At 41.6% G+C, this 22,013-nt stretch overlaps 2 non-coding genes and 1 pseudogene across 2 annotated transcripts; all 3 read right to left on the bottom strand.

The window, feature by feature from the left end:
* Window positions 1-2,300: 2,300 nt before the first annotated feature.
* On the bottom strand, window positions 2,301-2,414 carry LOC140266024 (U5 spliceosomal RNA). The gene has a single exon (XR_011906696.1). It is a non-coding gene; the product is annotated as a U5 spliceosomal RNA (small nuclear RNA).
* Window positions 2,415-4,966: 2,552 nt separating this feature from the next.
* LOC140266122 (U5 spliceosomal RNA) lies at window positions 4,967-5,092 on the bottom strand (annotated as a pseudogene).
* Window positions 5,093-8,094: 3,002 nt separating this feature from the next.
* LOC140321012 (U5 spliceosomal RNA) lies at window positions 8,095-8,208 on the bottom strand. The gene has a single exon (XR_011918775.1). It is a non-coding gene; the product is annotated as a U5 spliceosomal RNA (small nuclear RNA).
* Between the last annotated feature and the right edge of the window lie 13,805 nt (window positions 8,209-22,013).

Below are 22,013 nucleotides of genomic sequence, written 5' to 3'. Positions count from 1 at the left end.
CCATCAAAAGAGGGAGCGGAGGTGTTCCGCTGTAAGAAGGTGTAGACATTGATAAATATGAAGTTAAAAGCAGTTTTAACATAGTTTGAGTGAAGGAATTCATTTTATACATAAAATCCCAAATCATGCAGAACGTATGAAAATAAGCTTATTCTCGGATTCCTAAAACTTTTGATTTGCTCTTTCTTTTACTGCAAAGTACAACGTTGTTTTTTTTGTTTAAATCTATCTAGACATTGATAAATATGAAGGTAAAAGCCGTTTTAACATAGTTTGAGTGAAGGAATTCATTTTATAGATAAAATCCGAACTCATGCACAACTCCTCAAAAGGGGCGTATGGCTTAATCACAAGTGTGGTTCTTTCTCATTCAGGGTAATATGAGGAAGTTTATGCTTGAAATATATGTAGAAATGGGTACATATGAAGGACAAAGCAGTTTTAACATAGTTTGAGTGAAGAAATTCATTTTATAGTAAAATCCGAAATCGTGCAGAACTCATGAAAATAAGCTTATTCTCGGATTCCTAAAACTTTTGATTTGCTCTTTCTTTTACTGCAAAGTACAACGTTGTTTTTTGTTTAAATCTATCTAGACATTGTTAAATATGAAGGTAAAAGCCGTTTTAACATAGTTTGAGTGAAGGAATTCATTTTATAGATAAAATCCCAAATCTTGCAGAACTCCTCAAAAGGGTTGTATGGCTTAATCACAAGTGTGGTTCTTTCTCATTCAGGGTAATATGAGGAAGTTTATGCTTGAAATATATGTAGAAATGGGTACATATGAAGGACAAAGCAGTTTTAACATAGTTTGAGTGAAGGAATTAATTTTATAGAAAAATCGGAAATCGTGCAGAACTCATGAAAGCAAGCTTATACTCGGATTCCTGAAACTTTAGATTTGCTCTTTCTTTTACTTCAAAGTACAGCGTTGTTTTTTGTTGATATCTATCTGGACATTGATAAATACCAGCCGAACATCGTTGCTGCCGCTTTTGATAATTTATGGTTTGGCATTCTTACCTATTCTTACCCGCTTTTTAGTAATTATGATCTGACATTCACACCTACTTGCAGTCGAACACCTTTTACATGACCATGTGCGGTTTGATATTCAAAAATTTTCTTTCATGTTTTCTAGCAATTATTGATGGACATTCAGACCGTCTTACAGCGGAGCTCCTCCGCTCCCTCTTTTGATGGTGTATGTTCGAGCATTCCAACCTTTTCTTACCCGCTTTTTACAAACTATGGTCAGACATTCAAACCTTCTTGTAGCCAAACACATCCACTCCTGCTTTTGATGATGTATGGTTGGGCATTCGAACCTATTTGTTGCCCGCTTTTCATTAATTATGGGTGGACATTCACATCTTGTCGCAGCCAAACACCTCCGCTCTCTGTTTTGATCATGTATGGTTTGACATTCGCACCTTCTCTCAACCGCTTTTTACTATGGTCGGCCATTCACAGCTTCCTCTCCACCATACTAGTATGTTGGGATATTCACACCTACTTGCATCCGAAGACCTCCGCCCCCACTTTTGTTGATATTTAGTCGGTCATTCGCACCTTACCCGCTTTTGGCAAACTATGGCCTTCTTGCAGCCAAACACCTCTGATCTCGCTTTTGATGATGTAAGGTTGGGCATTCAGACCTTGCTTCACCTGCTTTTCACCCACTATAGTCGGACATTCACACCTTCTTGCAGCCGAAAACTTCCGCTCCACCTTTTAGTGTTCTATGGGGCATTCACACCTTTTTTTTCACCGCATTTTATAGATTATGGTTGGAAATTCTCACCCACTCTAATCCGAAGACATCTCCTCCCGCTATATAGTCGGGCATTCGAACCTTTTCTTACCCGCTTTTTACAAATTATGGTCGGACATTCACACCTACTTGCAGCCAAATACTTCCGCTCCACCTTTTAGTGATGTATGGTTGGCATTTGTACCTTTTCTTACCCTCTTTTTATACTGATTGCTAAAGATTAAGTTGTTCTTTAAGTTGTTCTGCTCCCGCAGTGACGGATAATCGTACTCTGGTTCCTCTTCATAACGTACAAGTCTTTCGCCTTTTACTAAAGACTGCAGTCTTTTGCACAGAGTAAAAGACAAGGCAGCCATCGGATAGGGCCCGATTAGCCCTTTGTTGCTTGAATGGTGCTCGCTGGTACAACAACTTTGCACTCCAGCTTCGAACATCGGCACAGTCGCAACAAGTAAGGCGACTCTACTCAGAGAAGTCACTCTGCACAGTAACAAGATTTCTTTTGCACAGACAGAAAGGGCTTCACCCGCAAAGGTAAAGCCTGCCAAAAATAGAAACAAGTCATTAGTGCTGCTCTCCACGGAAGTCTTTAGTAAAAGGCGAAAGACTTGTATGTTATGAAGAGAAACCAGAGTACGATTATCCGTCACTGCGGGAGCAGGGCATCAGGCTAGTTGGCATAGCCACCTTCCCCATGGTGAGCTTTGCTTGGTTGAGACGCTTGCTCCCCCCCACCTTGCTCCTCGGCTGACCAAGTAGGAACAATCGGGCCCAATTCGATGGCTGCAACACCTGAAAGAGATATTGATGCGAGACCCGATCAAAAGCTTTTTCAAAGTCTAAATTTAAGATGACAAGCTGGGTGTTTCTGTCTCTAGCGTAATCAATGATGTCTCGAATCAGTACGAGGCTGTCCGTGAGTTGTCTCCCTGAGATGGCACAAGCCTGGTCTGGGTGAATTACCTCCTCTAAAACAGAGGACATCCGTGTTGCTAAAACCTTGCTAAAAAGTTTACAGTCAAAGTTTAAAAGTGTGATGGGCCTCCAATTCTTTAGGTCAGTCTTATCATTTTTTTTATAAAGTAGAGTCACTATTCCCACTCTAAAACTGTCAGGCAGTCGGTCGAGTTTTTCATAATCTTTAAAAACATCTAAAATGTCTGACGATAAAAGGTCCCAAAAGGTCTCTTTATTTCTGCTAAAACTGACATTTCCTTTTTGACATCTTTGATTTCTTCATTAAAGTCTATGCCACACTGATTTAGTTTAAAGTAGCGCTGTAAGCGTTTCTGTAGTCCCATCATACATCTATTCTCTTTCCTTTTTTTACGTTTACCTTGCTGTTTATGAAAAGTCTGGGTCGTTTCCTTCACCATTTCCCACCATTGTGCATGTGTTTCGTAGAGGTCTTGAAAGGTCTGCCACTCTTTTTAACATTCCCTGTACTGACTGACTATGATTTCATCCTCCAACAGGGAACAGTTGAGTTTTCACAGACTACTTCCTATCGTCACACCAGAAGGGGATGAAAGGGTGCAGGAGAGCATAAGGTGGTCTGAAAAGAAAACAGGGGTTAATCTAACATCAGTGGGTGGGCAATCTCTAGTAAAGAAATAATCAATGCGAGAGGCTCTGGTGCCATCATGACTAAACCAGGTGAAGCCCTCCTCTCTGGGATGCATGGTTTTAAAACAGTCAGTAAGCTTAAAATCCCTGCATATGCCCTGAAGTAAAATCGAAGTCTTATCCACTTTAAAATCTCCCCCTGCTCTTTTTCTATCTTTCCTGCTCAAGATACAGTTAAAATCCCCTCCTACAACTAAAGGTACTTGCCCTAGCATGTAAAGCTGTATATCTTCTAAAAGGTCATACCTGTCATTTTTTCCATTGAAACCATAAATATTTAAGAGGTTAAAGTCTTGCCCCATAAAATTCAAGTTTGCTAAAAGTGCCCGTCCGTCTCTCACCACTGTGCTACCTTTCACCAGAACATGCAGATTTTTAATTAGAATGGCCACACCATCATTTTTATTTTGATTTGAGCCACTCCATATTGATAAATGGGGCCACATTTCCTCCCATTGTCTATGGTTTTTTAAAAAAGGTAGTCCACATTCTTGTATTAAAAACACATCTGATTTTATGGTGTCTAAGAAGGATAAAATACTCTGGGCTCTTTTATTTGATTTCACACTTCTCACATTTAGTGTTGAGAAGGTGAGAACCATTAAAAGGATAAAGGAAAGTAGGTATGTCATTTTCGTTTTTCTAAGTTATCAAAACAAATTACACACTCAGGTTATTTCTTGGGAAACTAGCTCTTCCTTAATTTCTTTAGGTGAAAAGTGAGTAGGGTGATCTATATTTCCTTTTCGGACTCTCGGTGTTGGCCTCTGACGCAATGTTGCATTTAACTTTGAGTCCCTGGGGGTTGATTGCAGAGCTAAAGTTAAAAAGGAGACCTCATTTGGTGAGTCGGAGGAGAAGACTCTAGGTTCTTCCACTGAAGAACTGTCTGAAAGGGACCTAACCCTTCCCCTCTTCTCTGATACCACTGGGGAATCAGAGGACAACTCAGATGCCGTCCTCTTCGGCTGTTGACCTTCGGGGAGGTAAGTATCTTCACTAGACTCACCTGTCTGCTCTTCCTCCTCATTTAGCATAGCTCCACCCTCTGCCTGTGAATTCTCACAGACTTCAGCACTGAGTGGTGAGGCCTCTACAGGCCCCTCCCCTTTTTGCTCCTCACTTCCAATCCAAGCCTTTGGCAGGAAGTTTGAATTTATTGGGTCAACCTCTTCACTTTGTTCACCAACTGCCACCTCTGGTCCTTCTCTTTGTTGGCTTGACTGTGGCTTTACCGTCTTTAATTTGTTGGCAAAAGATTCTCCACAGAGATTACATTTCCTGCCATTTGGACACTCTCCAAAAGTGTGCCCAATTTCTCTGCACTTCCCACATATCACCTTGGTACAAGCCTCAACCAGGTGCCCATGCTCACCGCAGTTGCGGCAGAGCTTGGGCTGTCCCTGGTAGTGGATGTAACCTCGGTTTTCGAGGTGGCCAGAGTGTCACTTTGCATCTCCGCCCACCCGCTGCACTGAGCACTCTTCAGCCCTTTTAAATGGTATAACTTTGCACTCCCGCACACTCCAGCGAGCACCATTAAAGCAACAACTTTGCACTCCAGCTTCAAACATCGGCACAGTCGCAACAAGTAAGGCGACTCTACTCAGAGAAGTCACTCTGCACAGTAACAAGATTTCTTTAGTAAAAGGCAAAAGACTTGTACGTTATGAAGAGAAACCAGAGTACGATTATCCGTCACTGCGGGAGCAGGGCATCAGGCTAGTTGGGAAAGCCACCTTCCCCATGGTGACCTTTGCTTAGTTGAGACGCTTGCTCCCCCCCTTGCTCCTCGGCTGACCAAGTAGGAACAATCGGGCCCTATTTGATGGCTGCCTTGTCTTTTACTCTTTGCAAAAAACAAGGCAGCAACAAAAACACCACGGGAACACCGTATTGAAGCTTTGTTCTGACCGCTCATTCGGTGTGGCGTTTCTTTCAAGCAATTCTCCCGGTTAGCCCACACTCGGCTCGATCCCAGAGCCGTGTTAAAGTCTACTTCGCATTCACAGAAACAGAAATTGCTTTGCTCAAACCAAGTTAAAACTGCTTTGTCCTTCCATATTTATCAATGTCGATATAGATTTAAACAAAACAAAAAACCACGTACTTTGCAATATAAGAAAGAGCAACACTGAAGGTTCAGGAATCCGAGAATAAGCTTTTCATGTGTTCTGCATGTTTTGGGATTTTGTTTTAAAATTAATTCCTTCACTCAAACTATGTTAAAACTGGTTTGTCCTTCATAGTTATCCATGTCTAAAAATGTTTGAAGCATAAACTTCCTCATATTATCCTGAATGAGAAAGAACCACACTTGTGATTAAGCCATACGTTTCTTTTGAGGAGTTCTGCATGATTTGGGATTTTGCTATTAAATAAATTCCTTCACTCAAACCAAGTTAAAACTGCTTTTACCTTCATATTTATCAATGTCTAGATCGACTTCAACAAAGAACAACATTCATTTTATAGGAAAATCCGAAATCGTGCAGAACTCATGAAAGTAAGCTTATTCTCGGATTCCTGATCCTTCAGTGTTGCTCTTTCCTATACTGCAAAATACAACGTTGTTCTTTGTTGAAATCGATCTAGACATTGATAGATATGAAGGACAAAGCAGTTTTAACATAGTTTGAGTGAAGGAATTCATTTTAAACATAAAATCCCAAATCACGCAGAACGTATGAAAAGAAGCTTATTCTCGGATTCCTGATCCTCCAGTGTTGCTCTTTCTTCTACTGCAAAATCCAATGTTGTTCTTTGTTGAAGTCGATCTAGATATTGATAAATATGAAGTTAAAAGCAGTTTTAACATAGTTTGAGTGAAGGAATTCATTTTATAGTAAAATCCGAAATCGTGCAGAACTCATGAAAGCAAGCTTATACTCGGATTCCTGAAACTTTAGATTTGCTCTTTCTTTTACTGCAAAGTACAACGTTGTTTTTTGTTGAAATCTATCTAGACATTGATAAATACCAGCCGAACATCTCTGCTGCAGCTTTTGATAACTTATGGTTGGGCATTCTTACCTTTTCTTACCCGCTTTTTACAAATTATGATCTGACATTCACACTTACTCGCAGTCGAACACATCCACTCCTGCTTTTGATGTATGGTTGGGCATTCGCACCTTTTCTTACCCATTTTTCAGTAATTATGGGTGGACATTCAGGCCTTCTTACAGCCAAACACCTCCGCTGCCGCTTTTGATGTATGGTCCAGCATTCTTACCTTTTCGCTCCCACTTTTGATTATGTTTGGTTGGATATTCGAAACTTTTCTTAACTGCTTTTTACAAACTATGGTTGGATATTCAAACCTTCTTGTAGCCGAACACATCCACTCCTGCTTTTGATGATGTATGGTTGGGCATTCGAACCTTTCCTTACCCGCCTTTTACAAACTATAGTCGGACATTTAAACCTTCTTGTAGCCGAACACATCCACTCCTGCTTTTGATGATGTATGGTTGGGCATTCGCACCTTTTCTTACCCATTTTTCAGGAATTATGGGTGGACATTCAGACCTTCTTGCAGCCGAAAACCTCCGCTCCCTCTTTTGATTATATATTGTCGGGCATTCGCACCTTGTCTTACCTGCTTTTTACAAACTTTAGTCGGACATTCACACCTTCTTGCAGCTGAACCACCTCCGCTCCCTGTTTTGATCATGTATGGTCTGGCAATACTACCTTTTCTTACCCGTTTGTGAGTAATTATGGGTGGACATTCACACCTACTTGCAGCCGAACACCACCTCTCCCGCTTTTGATAATGTATGGACCGGCATTCTTACCTTTTCTAACACATTTTTCAGCAATTATGGTCGGAGATTCACACCTACTCACAGCCGAACAACTCCGCTCCCGCATTTGATGGTGTATAGTCGGGCATTCTCACCCTTTCTGATCAGCTTTTTGCAAATTATGATCTGACATTCACACCTACTTGCAGTCGAACAGCTCTGCTCCCGCTTTTGATTACTTTTGGTTGGATATTCAAATCTTTTCTTAACTGCTTTTCACAAACTATGGTCGGACATTCACACCGTCTTACAGCGGAACACCTCCGCTCCCGCTTTTGATGGTGTATAGTCGGGCTTTCGAGCCTTTTCTTACCCGGTTTTTACAAATCATGGTCGGACATTCAGACCATCTTGCAGCCGAAAACCTCCGCTCCCTCTTTTGATCATACATTGTCGGGCATTCGCACCTTTTCTTACCCGCTTTTTACAAGCCATGGTCGGACTTTCACACCTTTTAGTAGCCGAACAACTCCGCTCCCGCTATTGATTGTGTACAGTCGGATATTTTAACCTTTTCTTACCCGCTTTTTCCCAACTATGGTCGGACATTCACACCTTCTTTCAGCGGAACACCTCCTCTCCCTCTTTTGATGTTGTATGTTCGGGCATTCGCACCTTCTCTCACCCGCTTTTTAAAATGGTCGGCCCTTCACAGCTTCCTCTCCACCATACTTGTATGGTGGGATATTCACACCCACTTGCATTCGAAGACCCCCCCCCCCACACTTTTGGTGATATTTAGTCTGTGCAAAAGAAATCATGTTACTGTGCAGAGTGACTTCTCTGAGTAGAGTCGCCTTACTTGTTGCGACTGTGCCGATGTTCGAAGCTGGAGTGCAAAGTTGTTGTACCAGCGAGCACCATTCAAGCAACAAAGGGCTTCACCCGCAAAGGTAAAGCCTGCCAAAAATAGAAACAACTCATTAGTGCTGCTCTCCACGGAAGTCTTTAGTAAAAGGCGAAAGACTTGTACGTTATGAAGAGAAACCAGAGTACGATTATCCGTCACTGTGGGAGCAGGGCATCAGGCTAGTTGGCATAGCCACCTTCCCCATGGTGAGCTTTGCTTGGTTGAGACACTTGCTCCCCCCCTTGCTCCTCGGCTGAACAAGTAGGAACAATCGGGCCCTATCCGATGGCTGCCTTGTCTTTTACTCTGTGCAAAAGACTGCAGTCTTTAGTAAAAGGCGAAAGACTTGTACGTTATGAAGAGGAACCAGAGTACGAATATCCGTCACTGCGGGAGCAGGGCATCAGGCTCTCTTTTCTCAGCAGACTCTTGGGATTTTATCTATAAAATGAATTCCTTCACTCAAACTATGTTAAAACTGCTTTGTCCTTCATATTTACCATGTCTAGAAAGATTTAAAGAAAAAAAACAACGTTGTACTTTGCAGTAAAAGAAAGAGCAAATCTAAAGTTTCAGGAATCCGAGAATAAGCTTACTTTCATGAGTTCTTCACGATTTCGGATTTTGCTATAAAATGAATTCATTCACTCAAACTAAATTAAAACTGCTAAACCGCTAATCTGTTACATGTAAGGCAGATGTGAAATTCACCGAAATAGGATCTAAGGGTATTCGGCCAATCGAGCTGTAGCAGCTTCGGTAAAAGAGTATAAGTTGAAGAATTTGTGAATAAAGGTGTGCGCACACATAGTGAGCTGTAGGAAAATAGGCAGGGAGCAATGCCGGCTGGGGTATATGTTCTTGTATGTTGTCTGACTGTTTGATTTGAATGTGTTGTGTAAGTGTCCTGTTGAATGTTACATGTTTGGGCTTTGACACGCTTCACTGTGGTTGTTAACTGTGTGGTGTGTCCTAAAATGTTATATGTTTGGGCTGTGTGACATGCTTAATGCTTGTCAGTAGCTACCCACTTATTCATATATAGCAATTGACAACATAAGAAGTCCGGACATACTTAGATAGTAGTTGTAGAAGTATCCTTATTGATAATAGATAAACTAATTCATAGTGATAGAACAGTAGATGAACAGGTGCCTGCACATGTCTCAAGAAAATAAAATGGGTGTATGATTGCTGACGGCAGAGCAATACTGCCAAACTTATGAGTTCTTGTGGCAAACTTGATTTAGTGTCTTGACGTGTATACGCTGTTTCGCTGACTTGATTGTCACAAGAAACAAAGTGTGTTTGATAAGATCCAACCATTTCATTACGGGAGGATCAGTATGTATGGATTCTGATGTGACTGATAAACCCATTCCCAAAAAAGAGAGAGCGGTTTTGTGTCCCCACAGTCCATAATGTAGAAAAGAGAGAAAAAAGCCTTTCAGATTTGGTGTGTGTGCTAACACAAACACATTTCTGAATTGAGAAAGGAAATTATTTTAGAGGAAGCACTAGAGTTTAGATCCCACATTTGTTGATAGGCATTCATTTATTTCTTCACTTCTGATGAAGTTTCAACAATAAACAACAAACTTTGTATTATGAGAAAGAACCAGACTCATTCTTCAGGAATCCGAAAATAAGCTCTATTTTATAGGATTCTCCTATAAAACGAATTCCTTAACTCAAACCAAGTTAAGACTGCTTTGTCCTTCATATTTATTCATGTCTAATCAAGTTTAAACGATAAACAACGTTGTACTTTCTAGAATGAGAAAGAACTTCTTCAGCAATAAGCATCTCTCGACATATGACGTAGTACAGATTTTGCTATAAAATTTATTCCTTCTATCAGCCTGACTTAAAACTGTTTGTCCTCCTTATTTATCCACTTCAAATCAAGTTTCAACAATTTAAAAAATTTTGTAGTTTGAGAAAGAACAACTTAATCTTTAGCTTTCAGTATAAAAAGAGGGTAAGAAAAGGTACAAATGCCAACCATACATCACTAAAAGGTGGAGCGGAAGTATTCGGCTGCAAGTAGGTGTGAATGTCCGACCATAATTTGTAAAAAGCGGGTAAGAAAAGGTTCGAATGCCCGACAATATAGCGGGAGGAGAGGTCTTCGGATTAGAGTGGGTCAGAATTTCCAACCATAATCTATAAAATGCGGTGAAAAAAAAGGTGTGAATACCCCATAGAACACTAAAAGGTGGAGCGGAAGTGTTCGGCTGCAAGAAGGTGTGAATGTCCGACTATATTGGGTGAAAAGCAGGTGAAGCATGGTCTGAATGCCCAACCTTACATCATCAAAAGCGAGATCAGAGGTGTTTGGCTGCAAGAAGGCCATAGTTTGCCAAAAGCGGGTAAGGTGCGAATGACCGACTAAATATCAACAAAAGTGGGGGCGGAGGTCTTCGGATGCAAGTAGGTGTGAATATCCCAACATACAAGTATGGTGGAGAGGAAGCTGTGAATGGCCGACCATAGTAAAAAGCGGTTGAGAGAAGGTGCGAATGTCAAACCATACATGATCAAACAGGGAGCGGAGGTGTTTGGCTGCGACAAGGTGTGAATGTCCACCCATAATTAATGAAATGTGGGCAACAAGTAGGTTCGAATGCCCAACCATACATCATCAAAAGCAGGAGTGGATGTGTTCGGCTACAAGAAGGTTTGAATATCCGACCATAGTTTGTAAAAAGCGGGTAAGAAAAGGTTTGAATGCCTGAACATACACCATCAAAGGAGGGAGCGGAGGTCTTCCGCTGTAAGAAGGTATGAATGTCCGACCATAGTTTGTAAAAAGCGGTTAAGAAAAGGTGCGAATGTCAAACCATACATGATCAAAACAGGGAGCGGAGGTGTTTGGCTGCGACAAGGTGTGAATGTCCACCCATAATTAATGAAAAGCGGGCAACAAGTAGGTTCGAATGCCCAACCATACATCATCAAAAGCAGGAGTGGATGTGTTCGGCTACAAGAAGGTTTGAATGTCTGACCATAGTTTGTAAAAAGCGGGTAAGAAAAGGTTGGAATGCCCGAACATACACCATCAAAGGAGGGAGCGGAGGTCTTCCGCTGTAAGAAGGTATGAATGTTCGACCATAGTTTGTAAAAAGCGGGTAAGAAAAGGTGAAAATTCTCGACTATACACAATCAATAGCGGGAGCGGAGTTGTTCGGCTACTAAAAGGTGTGAAAGTCCAACCCTGGTTTGTAAAAAACGGGTAAGAAAAGGTTGGAATGCCCGAACATACACCATCAAAGGAGGGAGCGGAGGTCTTCCGCTGTAAGAACGTGTGAATGTCCGACCATAGTTTGTAAAAAGCGGGAAAGAAAAGGTGAAAATACCCGACTGTACACAATCAATACCGGGAGCGGAGTTGTTCGGCTACTAAAAGGTGTGAAAGTCCGACCCTGGTTTGTAAAAAGCGGGTAAGAAAAGGTGCTAATGCCCGACAATGTATGATCAAAAGAGGGAGCGGATGTGTTCGGTTACAAGAAGGTTTGAATGTCCGACCATAGTTTGTAAAAAGCGGATAAGAAAAGGTTCAAATGCCCGAAAATACACCATCAAAAGAGGGAGCGGAGGTGTTCCGGTGTAAGACGGTCTGAATGTCCGAACATAGTTGGCAAAAAGCGGGTAAAAAAAGGTTATAATAACCAACTCTACACAATCAATAGCGGGAGCGGAGTTGTTCGACTGCAAGAAGGTGTGAACGTCCGACCAAAGTTTGTAAAAAGCGGATAAGAAAAGGTTCGAATATCTAACCAAACATAATCAAAAGCGGGAGCAGAGCTGTTCGACTGCAAGTAGGTGTGAATGTCAGATCATAATTTGCAAAAAGCTGATGAGAAAGGGTGAGAATGCCCGACTATACACCATCAAATGCGGGAGCGGAGGTGTTCGGCTGTGAATAGGTGTGAATGCCGGATCATTCATCATCAAAAGCGGGAGAGGTGTTCGGCTGCAAGAAGCTGTGAATGTCCAGCCATAATTACTCAAAAACGGGTAAGAAAAGGTAGTATTGCCAGACCATACATGATCAAAACAGGGAGCGGAGGTGGTTCAGCTGCAAGGTGTGAATGTCCGACTAAAGTTACGAAAAAGCGGGTAAGACAAGGTGCGAATGCCCGACAATGTATGAGGTTTTCAGGAGGTTTTCGGCTTCAAGAAGGTCTGAATGTCTGAATTATGGGTGGTCTGAATGTCCACCCATAATTCCTTAAAAATGGGTAAAAAAAGGTGCGAATGCCCAACCATTCATCATCAAAAGAAGGAGAGCATGTGTTCGGCTGCAAGAAGGTGTGAATTTTCGACTAAAGTTTGTAAAAAGCGGATAAGAGAAGTTGCGAATGCCTGACAATGTATGATCAAAAGCGGGAGTGGAGGTGTTCAGCTGCAAGAAGGTGTGAATGTCCACCCATAATTACTGAAAAATTGGTAAGAAAAGGTGCGAATGCCCAACCATACATCACCAAAAGCAGGAGTGGATGTGTTTGGTGACAAGAAGGTTTGAATTCCCAACCATAGTTTGTATAAAGCGGGTAAGGAAAGGTTCGAATGCCCGAACATACACCATCAAAAGAGGGAGCGGAGGTGTTCCGGTGTAAGATGGTGTGATTGTCCGACCATAGTTGGCAAAAAGCGGGTAAGAAAACGTTAAAATACCCGACTGTACACAATCAATAGCGGTAGCGGAGTTGTTCGGCTACAAGAAGGTGTGAAAGTCCGACCATGGTTTATAAAAAGCGGGTAAGAAAAGGTTCGAAAGCCCGAATATATACCATCAAAAGCGGAAGCGGAGGTGTTCGGCTGCAAGAAGGTATGAACATCCTACCAAAGTTTGTAAAAAGCAGTTAAGAAAAGGTTTGAATATCCAACCAAACATATTCAAAAGCGGGAGCAAAGCTGTTCGACTGCAATTAGGTGTGAATGTCAGATCATAATTTGCAAAAAGCTGATGAGAAAGGGTGAGAATGCCCGACTATACACCATCAAATGCGGGAGCGGAGGTGTTCGTCTGTGAATAGGTGTGAATATCCGACCATAATTGCTGAAAAATGTTCAAGAAAAGGTAAGAATGCCGGAACATACATCATCAAAAGCGGGAGAGGTGGTGTTCGGCTGCAAGAAGGTGTGAATGTCCAGCCATAATTACTCACAAACGGGTAAGAAAAGGTAATATATCCAGACCATACATGATCAAAACAGGGAGCGGAGGTGGTTAAGCTGGAAGGTGTGAATGTCTGACTATAGTTTGTAAAAAGCGGGTCAGACAAGATGCGAATCCCCGACAATGTATGATCAAAAGAGGGAGCGGAGGTTTTCGGCTGCAAGGTCTGAATGTCCAACCATTATTTGTAAAAACCGGGTAAGGAAAAGCTTGAAAGCCCGACTATACACCATCAAAAGCGGGAGCGGAGGTGTTAAGCTGCAAGAAGGTGTGAATGTTCGACTAAAGTTTGTAAAAAGCGGGTAAGAAAAGGTGCGAATGCCCGACAATGTGTGATCAAAAGAGGGAGCGGAGGTTTTCAGCTGCAAAAAGGTCTGAATGTCCAAACATAATTTGTAAAAACCGGGGAAGAAAAGGCTCGAAAGCAAGTTTATACACCATCAAAAGCGGGAACGGAGGTGTTCGAATGTAAGAAGGTCTGAATGTCCACCCATAATTACTGAAAAATGGGTAAGAAAAGGTGCAAATGCCCAATAATACATCATCAAAAGCAGGAGTGGATGTGTTCGGCTACAAGGTTTGAATGTCCGACTATAGTTTGTATAAAGCGGGTAAGGAAAGGTTCGAATGCCCGAACATACACCATCAAAAGAGGGAGCGGAGGAGCTCCGCTGTAAGACGGTCTGAATGTCCATCAATAATTGCTAGAAAACATGAAAGAAAATTTTTGAATATCAAACCGCACATGATCATGTAGAAGGTGTTCGACTGCAAGTAGGTGTGAATGTCAGATCATAATTAGTAAAAAGTGGGTAAGAATAGGTAAGAATGCCAAACCATAAATTATCAAAAGCGGCAGCAACGATGTTCGGCTGGTATTTATCAATGTCCAGATAGATATCAAGAAAAAACAACGTTGTACTTTGAAGTAAAAGAAAGAGCAACTCTAAAGTTTCAGGAATCCGAGTATAAGCTTGCTTTCATGAGTTCTGCACGATTTCCGATTTTTCTATAAAATTAATTCCTTCACTCAAACTATGTTAAAACGGCTTTTACCTTCATATTTAACAATGTCTTGATAGATTTAAACAAAAAAACAACGCTGTACTTTGCAGTAAAAGAAAGAGCAAATCAAAAGTTTTAGGAATCCGAGAATAAGCTTATTTTAATGAGTTCTGCACGATTTCGGATTTTACTATAAAATTAATTTCTTCTCTCAAACTATGTTAAAACTGCTTTGTCCTTCATATGTACCCATTTCTACATATATTTCAAGCATAAACTTCCTCATATTACCCTGAATGAGAAAGAACAACACTTGTGATTAAGCCATACGCCCCTTTTGAGGAGTTCTGCATGATTTGGGATTTTATCTATAAAATGAATTCCATCACTCAAACTATGTTAAAACGGCTTTTACCTTCATATTTATCAATGTCTAGATAGATTTAAACAAAAAAAACAACGTTGTACTTTGCAGTAAAAGAAAGAGCAAATCAAAAGTTTTAGGAATCCGAGAATAAGCTTATTTTCATGAGTTCTGCACGATTTCGGATTTTACTATAAAATTAATTTCTTCACTCAAACTATGTTAAAACTGCTTTGTCCTTCATATCTAACAATGTCCAGATAGATTTAAACAAAAAAACAACGCTGTACTTTGCAGTAAAAGAAAGAGCAAATCAAAAGTTTTAGGAATCCGAGAATAAGCTTATTTTCATGAGTTCTGCACGATTTCGGATTTTACTATAAAATTAATTTCTTCACTCAAACTATGTTAAAACTGCTTTGTCCTTCATATGTACCCATTTCTACATATATTTCAAGCCTAAACTTCCTCATATTACCCTGAATGAGAAAGAACCACACTTGTGATTAAGCCATACGCCCCTTTTGAGGAGTTCCGAATGATTTGGGATTTTATCTATAAAATGAATTCCTTCACTCAAACTATGTTAAAACGGCTTTTACCTTCATATTTATCAATGTCTAGATAGATTTAAACAAAAAAAACAACGTTGTACTTTGCAGTAAAAGAAAGAGCAAATCAAAAGTTTTAGGAATCCGAGAATAAGCTTATTTTCATGAGTTCTGCACGATTTCGGATTTTACTATAAAATGAATTCCTTCACTCAAACTATGTTAAAACTGCTTTTAACTTCATGTTTATCGATGTCTAGATCGACTTCAACAAAGAACAACATTGGATTTGGCAGTAGAAGAAAGAGCAACACTGAAGGATCAAGAATCCGAGAATAAGCTTCTTTTCATACGTTGTGCATGATTTGGGATTTTATGTATAAAATGAATTCCTTCACTCAAACCAAGTTAAAAAATGCTTTGTCCTTCATATTTATCAATGTCTAGATTGACTTCAACAAAGAACAACATTGTATTTTGCAGTAGAAGAAAGAGCAACACTGAAGGATCAGGAATCCGAGAATAAGCTTCTTTTCATACGTTGTGCATGATTTGGGATTTTATGTATAAAATGAATTCCTTCACTCAAACCAAGTGAAAACTGCTTTGTCCTTCATATTTATTAATGTCTAGATCGACTTCAACAAAGAACAACTCCGCTCCCGCTATTGATTATGTACAGTCGGGTATTTTAACCTTTTCTTACCCGCTTTTTACCAACTATGGTCGGACATTCACACCTTCTTACAGCGGAACACCTCCGCTCCCTCTTTTGATGGTGTATGTTCGGGCATTCAAACCTTTTCTTACCCGCTTTTTACAAACCATGGTCGGATATTCAAACCTTCTTGTAGCCAAACACATCCACTCCTGCTTTTGATGATGTATGGTTGGGCATTCGAACCTACTTGTTGCCCACTTTTCATTAATTATGGGTGGACATTCACAGCTTGTCGCAGCCAAACACCTCCGCTCCCTGTTTTGATCATGTATGGTTTGACATTCGCACCTTTTCTCACCCGCTTTTTACCATGGTTGGCCATTCAGAGCTTCCTCTCCACCATACTTGTATGGTGGGATAGTCACACCTACTTGCATCCGAAGACCTCCGCCCCCACTTTTGTTGATATTTAGTAGGTCATTCGCACCTTACCCGCTTTTGGCAAACTATGGCCTTCTTGCAGCCAAACACCTCTGATCTCGCTTTTGATGATGTAAGGTTGGGCATTCAGACCTTGCTTCACCTGCTTTTCACCAAATGTAGTCGGACATTCACACCTTCTTGCAGCCGAACACTTCCGCTCCACCTTTTAGTGTTCTATCACACCTTTTTTTTCACCGCATTTTATAGATTATGGTTGGAAATTCTCAACCACTCTTATCCGAAGACCTCTCCTCCCGCTTTTGTTAATATATTTGAACTTAAGTCGGACATTCACACCTTCTTGCAGCTGAACCACCTCCGCTCCCTGTTTTGATCATGTATGGTCTGGCAATACTACCTTTTCTTACCCGTTTGTGAGTAATTATGGCTGGACATTCACACCTACTTGCAGCCGAACACCACCTCTCTCGCTTTTGATGATGTATGGACCGGCATTCTTACCTTTTCTAACACATTTTTCAGCAGTTATGGTCGGAGATTCACACCTACTTACAGCCGAACAACTCCGCTCCCGCATTTGATGGTGTATAGTCGGGTATTCTCACCCTTTCTCATCAGCTTTTTGCAAATTATGATCTGATATTCAACCCTACTTGCAGTCGAACAGCTCTGCTCCCGATTTTGATTATTTTTGGTTGGATATTCTAACCTTTTCTTCACTGCTTTTTACAAACTTTGGTCGGACGTTCACACCTTCTTGTAGCCGAACAACTCCGCTCCCACTACTGATTGTGTACAGTCGGATATTTTAACCTTTTCTTAGCCGCTTTTTACAAACTATGGTCAGACATTCAAACCTTGTAGCCGAACACATCCACTCCTGCTTTTGATGATGTATGGTTGGGCATTCGCACCTTTTTTTTACCCATTTTTCAGGAATTATGGGTGGACATTCACACCTTCTTGCAGCTGACCACCTCCTCTCCCAATTATGATCATGTGCGGTTTGATTTTCGAAAATTTTCTTTCATGTTTTCTTGCAATTATTTATGGACATTTAGACCTTCTTGCAGCTGAACACCTCCGCTCCTGCTTTTGATCATATATTGTCAGGCATTCGCACCTTGTCTTACCCGCTTTTTACAAACTTTAGTCGAACATTCACACCTTTTTACAGCCGAGCACCACCTCTCCCGCTTTTGATAATGTATGGTCCGGCATTGTTACCTTTTCTAACACATTTTTCTGCAAATATGGTCGGACATTCACACCTACTCAGAGCCGAACACCTCCGCTCCCTCTTTTGATGGTGTATAGTCGGGCATTCTCACCCTTTCTCATCAGTTTTTTGCAAATTATGATCTGACATTCACACCTGCTTTTGATAATGTATGGTTGGGCATTCGCACCTTTTTTTACCCATTTTTCAGGAATTATGGGTGGACATTCACACCTTCTTATAGCTGAACACCTCCTCTCCCGCTTATGATCATGTGCGGTTTGATATTCGAAATTTTTCTTTCATGTTTTAAAGCAATTATTGACAGACATTCAGACCTTCTTGCAGCTGAACCCCTCTGCTCCCGCTTTTGATGGTGTATGGTCTGGCTTTCGAGCCTTTTCTTCCCGGTTTTTACAAATTATGGTTGGACATTCAGACCTTCTTGCAGCCGAACACCTCCGCTCCCTCTTTTGATCATACATTGTCGGGCATTCGCACCTTGTCTTACCCGCTTTTTACAAACTTTAGTCGGACATTCACACCTTCTTGCAGCTGAACCACCTCCGCTCCCTGTTTTGATCATGTATGGTCTAGCAATACTACCTTTTCTTACCCATTTGTGAGTAATTATGGCTGGACATTCACACCTACTTGCAGCTGAACACCACCTCTCCCGCTTTTGATGATGTATGGACCGGCATTCTTACCTTTTCTAACACATTTTTCAGCAATTATGGTCGGAGATTAACACCTACTCACAGCCGAACAACTCCGCTCCCTCATTTGATGGTGTATAGTCGGACATTCTCACCCTTTCTGATCAGCTTTTTGCAAATTATGATCTGACATTCACACCTACTTGCAGTCGAACAGCTCTGCTCCCGCTTTTGATTATTTTTGGTTGGATATTCGAATCTTTTCTTAACTGCTTTTTACAAACTTTGGTCGGACGTTCACGTCTTCTTGAAGTCGAACACCTCCGCTTCCGCTTTTGATGGTATATATTCGGGCATACCAACCTTTTCTTACCCGCTTTTTACAAACCATGGTCGGACTTTCACACCTTCTTGTAGCTGAACAACTCCGCTCCCTCTTTTGATTGTGCACAGTCGGGTATTTTAACCTTTTCTTACCCGCTTTTTACCAACTATGGTCGGACATTCACACCTTTTTTACAGCAGAACATCTCCGCTCCCTCTTTTGAGGGTGTATGTTCGGTCATTCGAACCTTTTCTTACCCGCCTTTTACAAACTATGGTCGGACATTCAAACCTTCTTGTAGCCGAACACATCCACTCCTGCTTTTGATGATGTATGGTTGGGCATTCGCACCTTTTCTTAACCATTTTTCAGTAATTATTGTTGGACATTCAGACCTTCTTGTAGCCGAACACCTCAACTCCCTCTTTTTATCATACATTGTCGGGCATTCGCACCTTGTCTTACCCGCTTTTTACAAACTTTAGTCGGACATTCACACCTTGCAGCTGAACCACCTCCGCTCCCTGTTTTGATCATGTATGGTCTGGCAAGATTACCTTTTCTTACCCGTTTGTGAGTAATTATGGCTTGACATTCACACCTACTTGCAGCCGAACACCACCTCTCCCGCTTTTGATGATGTATGGACAGGCATTCTTACCTTTTCTAACACATTTTTCAGCAATTATGGTCGGACATTCACACCTACTCAGAGCCGAACACCTCTGCTCCCTCTTTTGATGGTGTATAGTCGGGCATTCTCACCCTTTCTCATCAGCTTTTTGCAAATTATGATCTGACATTCACACCTGCTTTTGATAATGTATGGTTGGGCATTCGTACCTTTTTTTACCCATTTTTCAGGAATTATGGGTGGACATTCACACCTTCTTGCAGCTGAACACCTACTCTCCCGCTTATGATGATGTGCGGTTTGATATTTGAAAATTTTCTTTCATGTTTTAAAGCAATTATTGACAGACATTCAGACCTTCTTGCAGCTGAACCCCTCTGCTCCCGCTTTTGATGGTGTATAGTCTGGCTTTCGAGCCTTTTCTTCCCGGTTTTTACTAATTATGGTTGGACATTCAGACCTTCTTGCAGCCGAACACCTCCGTTCCCTCTTTTGATCATACATTGTCGGGCATTCGCACCTTGTCTTACTCGCTTTTTACAAACTTTAGTCGGACATTCACACCTTCTTGCAGCTGAACCACCTCCGCTCCCTGTTTTGATCATGTATGGTCTGGCAATACTACCTTTTCTTACCCATTTGTGAGTAATTATGGCTGGACATTCACACCTACTTGCAGCCGAACACCACCTCTCCCGCTTTTGATGATGTATGGACCGGCATTCTTACCTTTACTAACACATTTTTCAGCAATTATGGTCGGAGATTCACACCTACTCACAGCCGAACACCTCCGCTCCCGCATTTGATGGTGTATAGTCGGGCATTCTCACCCTTTCTCATCAGCTTTTTGCAAATTATGATCTGACATTCACACCTACTTGCAGTCGAACAGCTCTGCTCCCGCTTTTGATTATTTTTGGTTGGATATTCGAATCTTTTCTTAACTGCTTTTTACAAACTTTGGTCGGACGTTCACGTCTTCTTGAAGTCGAACACCTCCGCTTCCGCTTTTGATGGTGTATATTCGGGCATACTAACCTTTTCTTACCCGCTTTTTACAAAACACGGTCGGACTTTCACACCTTCTTGTAGCTGAACAACTCCGCTCCCTCTTTTGATTGTGCACAGTCGGGTATTTTAACCTTTTCTTACCCGCTTTTTAGCAACTATGGTCGGACATTCACACCTTCTTACAGCAGAACACCTCCGCTCCCTCTTTTGAGGGTGTATGTTCATTCATTCGAACCTTTTCTTACCCGCCTTTTACAAACTATGGTCGGACATTCAAACCTTCTTGTAGCCGAACACATCCACTCCTGCTTTTGATGATGTATGGTTGGGCATTCGCACCTTTTTTTAATCATTTTTCAGTAATTATAGGTGCAAATTCAGACCTTCTTGCAGCTGAACCCCTCTGCTCCCGCTTTTGATGGTGTATAGTCTGGCTTTCGAGCCTTTTCTTCCCGGTGTTTACGAATTATGGTTGGACATTCAGACCTTCTTGCAGCCGAACACCTCCGCTCCCTCTTTTGATCATACATTGTCGGGCATTCGCACCTTGTCTTACCCGCTTTTTACAAACTTTAGTCGGACATTCACACCTTCTTGCAGCTCAACCACCTCCGCTCCCTGTTTTGATCATGTATGGTCTGGCAATACTACCTTTTCTTACCCATTTGTGAGTAATCATGGTTGGACATTCACACCTACTTGCAGCCGAACACCACCTCTCCCGCTTTTGATGATGTATGGACCGGCATTCTTACCTTTTCTAACACATTTTTCAGCAATTATGGTCGGACATTCACACCTACTCACAGCCGAACAACTCCGCTCCCGCATTTGATGGTGTATAGTCGGGCATTCTCACCCTTTCTGATCAGCTTTTTGCAAATTATGATCTGACATTCACACCTACTTGCAGTCGAACAGCTCTGCTCCCGCTTTTGATTATTTTTGGTTGGATATTCGAATCTTTTCTTAACTGCTTTTTACAAACTTTGGTCGGACGTTCACGTCTTCTTGAAGTCGAACACCTCCGCTTCCGCTTTTGATGGTGTATATACGGGCATACCAACCTTTTCTTACCCGCTTTTTACAAACTTTGGTTGGACGTTCACACCTTCTTGCAGCCGAACACCTCCGCTTCCGCTTTTGATGGTATATATTTGCGCATTCGAGCCTTTTCCTAGCCGCTTTTTACAAACCATGGTCGGACATTCACACCTTCTTGTAGCCTAACAACTCCGCTACCGCTATTGATTGTTTACAGTCGGGTATTTTAACCTTTTCTTACCCGCTTTTTGCCAACTATGGTCGGACATTCACACGGTCTTACACCGGAACACCTCCGCTCCCTCCTTTGATGGTGTATGTTCGGGCATTCGAACCTTTTCTTACCCGCTTTTTACACACTATGGTCGGGCATTCAAACCTTCTTGTCGCCAAACACATCCACTCCTGCTTTTGATGATGTATGGTTGGGCATTCGCACCTTTTCTTATCCATTTTTCAGTAATTATGGGTGGATATTCACACCTTCTTGCAGCTAAACACCTCCTCTCCCGCTTATGATCATGTGTGGTTTGATACTCGAAAATTCTCTTTCATGTTTTCTAGCAATTATTGATGGACATTCAGACCTTCTTGCAGCTGAACACCTCCGCAGCTTTTGATGGTGTATATTCGGGCATACGAACCTTTTCTTACCCGCTTTTTACAAACCATGGTCAAACTTTCACACCTTCTTGTAGCTGAACAACTACGCTCCCTCTTTTGATTGTGTATAGTCGAGAATTTTAACCTTTTCTTACTTGCTTTTTACCAACTATGGTCGGACATTCACACCTTCTTACAGCGGAACACCTCCGCTCCCTCTTTTGATGGTGTATGTTCGGGCAT

This window comes from Leuresthes tenuis, unplaced genomic scaffold, assembly GCF_036924035.1.
Source record: "Leuresthes tenuis unplaced genomic scaffold, fLeuTen1.0.hap1 SCAF_12, whole genome shotgun sequence".
NCBI classification, from domain to species: Eukaryota; Metazoa; Chordata; class Actinopteri; order Atheriniformes; family Atherinopsidae; genus Leuresthes; species Leuresthes tenuis.
The sequence above is the reverse complement of the archived record's forward strand: the minus strand, read 5'-3'. Positions and strand labels throughout refer to the sequence as shown.